This window comes from Mastigoproctus giganteus, chromosome 10 (assembly GCF_048544385.1).
Source record: "Mastigoproctus giganteus isolate SK-2022 chromosome 10, ASM4854438v1, whole genome shotgun sequence".
In the NCBI taxonomy this organism is placed as follows: domain Eukaryota; kingdom Metazoa; phylum Arthropoda; class Arachnida; order Uropygi; family Thelyphonidae; genus Mastigoproctus; species Mastigoproctus giganteus.
The window spans coordinates 177,397,429-177,403,936 of record NC_143584.1 but is presented as its reverse complement, the minus strand read 5'-3'; positions in this window follow the sequence as shown (position 1 = coordinate 177,403,936).

The window sequence follows — 6,508 nt, the reverse complement described above, 5'->3', positions numbered from 1 at the left end:
TTCTAAACGCTATAAATATTTCTCCAAAAATATGTGTACGATCATCGTCCAAGCTCCTGACTTTATGAGCTGTCTTTGGTTCCGTCGACATCTAGGATCCCCTTCTTTTCTTTGAAGAGTTTTACTACATTAAAGTAATGTTTTCAACAAAATTCAACTCTTAGCTTATCTACAGGTAGTTCTCATTAACAGTAAAATGAACAATAACCTCATAAACAACAAAGTGAACTCCCGCTGATTTATCAAGTGTTTCTCAAGGGGGAACTTCTTGCTGAGGTCATCCATTTCCATTTTGCTGACATCACTGAAAAGATCTCATCCTAATGCATATAATCTAAATACCAGCGTGAAATATCCGACTATATCAATAATAAGAATCTTGCATCCACTGCCGCTTATGCTAATGAATTCTACATCCATCTAAGAATTACTGAGGAGAAAGTTTGGCCTCTGTTTTTTTTCTCAAGATCATGAAATGTGTCTATTCAAAAGAACGTTAGCGGATGTTTTAAATTTTCCAAAAATTTCCCTGTCACCAGTAGAACCACACCTTAAAACTGGTCAAAGATAGGATACACGGCCATCTTTGTATGACCAGTATAAACTGCTGTGCATAGTGCTATATTCAGTTACTGCTTTATAAACATCGTTATTCACTGCAGACGGGAGGCAGAATTTGCAAGATATATAGTAGAACATTTCTTTTGCTCCTCCGCAACTTGCCTTCGTGGGTAGCGCAGTTCGTAGAATCGTCGTCTTCCCCACACCGGGTAGGAAAGACTCGAGTTCTAGTCCCGTCGATGACATCAGGAATTTTTATGGGACATTTTCCACAATATGACTGAATCTGATAGTCTCAGATGAAGGTAGCATGGTTTTTTCTCGTGGAAACTCGACTATTTCGTCCGGAAAATAGAAAATTGGCCACAGAACACGAGCAATTACATACAATTTACACAGAGCAACGTGGCCTCAGACTCTGATGCTCTTAAAATCCTGCTACAATAACAACAACCCCACAACCTACTAGAATCTCATTAACATATATTAGGCGCATTACGCTACTCTGGTGGGGGTGAGGGAACATTCCCAGGTCAGTTTCAACCAGCATGTACATTATCGTACTTTACAACAAGATCTATGTCATTCGCTTCCTCATTGTGTGTATATAACTATCTGTACTGAATTTCGAAGCTGATAACCTATGCTGAAACTTTTAACGTTTACCCCTCATTATCAAAGTGGGTGGAACCGACTAACAGAAGGGATCACTTTGATTCATTTTTGATTACATAGATTAATGAAACAATGGAAATCTTTTTTATATACTAAACGACAGATTTGCAAATATTTTTCAAAAAAAATATTAGTCTCAATGTATTTTTATATAACAGTCTTTGTGCGCAGAGCAAAAATGTATAAAACGAAATTCCCCTTATATCTACATATCAATTATACACACGCTGGCCAAAAAAATAAGAAACTTTATTCAGTATCGAATAGGGTCGATTTTGTTTCGAATATATGCGGCTCGGCATGGATTCTATAATTTTAGCCATTCTTACAGCAAAATATCGCGTGGCTGCGATAAAGCTGTAGGAGCAGGACTTAGTTGCCGAATAGCTCTCTTTTCAGCATGTATCACACATTTCTCAATATTATTCAGATCAAGTGAAAATGGGATCAGGACAAGAGAAGATGTTGGAAATGCGTGTCATGTTCTCCGAACTAATCTTTCACAATTCTGGCACGTTGCGCTGTTGCATTGTCATCCATAAAGCGGCCATCACCTTCGGGATAAAAGTGTAACATTGCTAGGTGCTTTTCTATACACCGTTAAGAGGTCGAATGTTCTCCAGGTATCCCTGGAGGAAATTGGACCTTTTCACGGTATCCTTAGAATACGGCTTCGATTTTGAAATATTGTTTTTCTGTGATATTTACGTCTTTGAGATGTGGAAGAACCGCTTGCTTTCCAATGATTAAAAACTTTTGATGATTAAAAACTTTTGAGAAACCAAATTCTTTAATCGGGGTTGTCTCTGGACTGGATTAGAATAGGGGTTTAGGAGCATCAGCAACTAAGGTCATATTTCTCCGTGTATACTGTCTGTAAATTTCGTGTACTGTATTCTGTGGACGATTTTGGTAACCGTCTCCGGAGACCGGCTAACTCGGCCACGTTGTGAAAAACGGCCCATAAAAATTCTTCACGTCATCGACAGTACTCGAAGTCAAGTCTTTTCCACCCAGTGTGAGGAGGACGACGATTCTACTCACGAGGGCTTTTTGGTCAGTGTGCGTATTTAAAATTTCATCTGCGTACAAACCACTATGTATTTGAATATATTGAAATACAGTAGTTGAAAATTTGGAGCGTCTACATTCGGGTATTGTGTTAATTTATTTGTTAATATGGATAAACGTAATGAAGAAAAAAGTTAACGATAGTTTATGCTTGCAAACAAAATAATTTAGCATTTCGAAAGAGCTCGAGAATAAATGACATGGCAAAAATGACCGGAAAGTGTAGTGCAAATTCAATGTTTGGAAATAACATTGCATGCAGCACAATTAATTAATGTTTGTAGAATATCAACTTCCTGTGTAACACAGAAAGTTGATATCCTTTGCTTATTTACGTACATATACATTTTTATTTTCATGTTTTTGCGATCCCACGTGGAACAGTGTTATACACTAATCGATAAAATTAACAAAGCAAAATGTTGTTAATGAAAATTTAACTGTGAATCTCAACCTGATCTGTATTATCTAAACAGTGGCCCGCAACCCTTGGGGTAGCGGGCCACTGTTTAGATAATAGAGATCAGGTTTAGGATTCCCCAGAAGCTTCCACTTCACAAGATGTGGACTATCAGCCAGTAACCTCAGGTAGTGAGGTACATTTAATCAAACGAGATGAGTTGAAAGATTTGCTTCAAAACTTTATTTTTCATCACGTAAAATTGACAATAATTACTACTCAAGGCTTGTTTTCTTCTGAACAAAAAACATAAGAGTGCACAATTGAAATCGTAGCAGCTATTCGTCTCCAATCAAAGTCTGGCTATCAGGAATCTACATACTGTTAGTGCAGAATGAGTCATACTTTAGCCAGCCTACCAAGAGATGCACAATTTATAGAGAAGACAAGTAATTTATTAGAACAGACTGAAATATGCAATATGTAATGTATGTGCAATGCAAATTGATATTAATAAAGTATAAAATATGATTTTAGCGATAAACAATTCGGGTTTCACCAAAACCATGCATTCGTCTGTACAGATATGGACATTGAGTGCCCGGCGTGCGCTCAAAAGAATGCGTGCACTCGAAGAACGTATGGACTGATGAGGGTTAGTAAACTGTGCTGATCACAGGTGAGTTGAGGTAAGGCCTGCAGTTGGGTTCTCGTCTGGCCCTAGCAGTGAAAGAGGAGTCAAAAACAATAATGTGTACGTTACAGAAACAGCCAACTCGATGCAGGTGAATTTCTGGAATGAGGTGGCATTAGTCTCTGCATTCGTACAACCTCCACATCAACAGGAAAGTGACGCTGAATGTCCGCAGGTATAAAGCTGAGTTCCTCTGACTCAAGGCCTTTTGCTATGCTCGTGTGTAGGCAAAGAGTTCGGTATTCGTAAAGATCCCATTCGAGAAGTTGTCTCGTTTGACGACCTCAAATTCGAATGTGGAAGAAAATATCAGACGATTCGAATATAATATATTATTTAAACATAGGCCAGGAACATTATCTTTAAATTTCCAGGTTGTCTGCGCAGAAAGCACAGTGGTCCCCACACCGGGTGGAAAAGGCCCGTGTTCTAATCCCGTAGATGATGCGATGAACATTAATATCAAGTTGGTTTCAGGCTTAGATAGCAAGGTTTTCCCCCAGAAACTGGGTTTTTCGTTCGGCAAGACAGACAAATCAACCATAGGACACACGCAATTAACAGACATAAGACACACAGCACGGCATATGAATTTAAATATTCGGGTGGCCTAATATAGACTGAATTTTTGGGAATAACCTCAACCTTAAAGCTGATACTAAAAGAGAGAAAGAAGGAGATTGTAGAACGAATTAGTCAATATTTGGCAGTCCCAATGGGACACAGCTTCATTTGGTGCAACAAGAAGAAAATTTATTCCAAAAGTTTTATTTCTCCTGGATGAAAGTGTTGAATTCTAGTTCTCCTTGGATATATAGAAGTCTTATCTGATGACAGGACATGGACCGATGAAGCAGAATCTTTTTATATTCAATTTATCACACACATATTTCTGTTCGTGCGGATCACCAGAAAGTTGGGATCACACCTTGTTTCATTGCTCCCTGTGTGATGATCTTAGACTTCCTCTCCGCGAACTTATTAATTTTCAACCAGGTCAGGAGTCGTTTCCTGCTGAAAAACTCGGAGTCATATCGGATTCTTCAGAAGCTTTGCAATTACATATGTCCACACATTAAATTTTCAATATCTACTTTTGAAATTTGATTATTTATAAAATATCTAAAATATTCCCAAGAATCTAAATTTTGCATTAAATATTAATACTTCGATTAACTCTATGATCTTTCCCTTCCACCAATTCATACAGAATTGACCTTTGATGTAAGAGCAGCATAATGATGGAATATCAAAAGAAGAAGGATACTGAAATTTCCCAACTTCTTACTTCTTTCCATAAAGTCAAGTGTGCATGAGCTAATTAAGAAAAGCGAGGCTTCACTCCATCCGGAAAGCTGGATCAAGGGGAAGCCTTTAAGATCCAGTTCCATGCAATAATAGCGACATTGAAAAGGAAGTTACCAAATTTCAGCTTGATGTTAATTTTATTTCGAACTGGACGGCTGTCTGCAATCAACCAATAATGTCATTCATGTAGATAGTAGGTCAAAAACGTTTCAAGAGGATGGTATGTGTAAGTTAAAGAGAAACGCTACAGTGCGTTCAAAAGGAAATGAAACCCACGGACATAAGGTTTTTTATTTTGTTCTGTACGATGCTCAAGTACAATTTTCATTCTGAACAGCCTTAGACTAGGAGGGCTTAATCAAAAGGACTGCATCCAGATTGGATATAAATGCTCAATTAGGGTGAGATCAGTAAGGTGGGAGGATAGCTTGAGTGGATAGCTTGAGTGAATAGCTTGAGTAGATAGCTTGAGTAAATTCAAAGAAAAAATAGGGAAACTATTGGAAGGGATGGTTAGGTGAAATGAAAAGTTTTCTTTTTCTTTTGGCTGATGCTATATATACTTGCTTTCTTGCAATGAATATTGAGAAAGGAAAGTGTGGCCACCAAGACAGTCTCTGTCACGGGGGGTTGAAGAATACGAAAGACAAGCCACTAGTAGATCAAAACTTGTGACCCGTCTTTAATACTCTGCATATAAACATAGGTTTAAAGAAACATTTCGCGTAGACCCTGAATAAAAAAGAAAACTATTTTAATGATATTTGCACTAAATTCTCATTGCTTAGACGCAGGAAGTTTTGATGGACCTTAAATCCTCAAGCCGCTACTGTAGTCTGTAATTGAAGAATCCATGAACGAAACTGAAAGAGAGTCTTGGACTAGCTTTAAAAATATAGAACAACTCTTGGGTAACAATATGCAGTATACCTGATTATGAGACAGTCGTGAGTGATGAGCTGCAGAAGATCAGAAAACTAAACTGCCATATGAATGTTAAGATACACTTCTTGCACTCTCATGTCCACTATTTCCCATAAAATTAAGTTAAGTGAAGAACAAGTAACCAGGATACAAAAAATGGCAAAACGTACTAAGGGAAATGTTGTGCCAACTACCTCAGGCAGCTAATTTGTGTTGCTGCTCCTTAATCTTTTCAGCATCCAGAAGTAGTCGGCTATGGATTAAGTGTAACCCGGCTAAGTATTAAGGGCCATCTCTGCTTGAAAAGAAGATAGCTTTTGATATTTATTTTTTTACGTATTTTTTTTTTTTTTTTACAAAATAAACCAGAAGTACCTTCACGAATATTTTCGTTTTTTCTTTAATATACAACCGGTGTTATTTTTGTCAAGTTCCTTGAGTTTTATTATCAGTGAGGAAATACTTCATTGATTGTAAATTTTGATATTCCAAAGTAGACGGGTAAAATACCCGATAGGATAACACTCAGGTAGGAATATCTATAGGAAAGGCATTTAGGATATTTTAAGGTCTGCATGATAGAAATTTAATTGGTTTAGGATTCACCTGTTTTGACGATGGTATATTGTACAATTTTAAAGATATTAGCAACTTTGGTAGAACTATAGACAATAACATTTGCCTCTAAATAGCGTAGAACAGTCAGAACTATCTTAAATAAGAGCAAAAAGTTTGACTATGGTTGAAAATCGACAATTAAAATACCCCTACCGTACCACAGAGGGTGGAAAAGACCTAAGTTCGAGTCCCTTAGATGGAAGGAATCTTTATGGGGCTTTTCAAAACATGGCTGAATTAGTCGGTCTGAGAAGAGG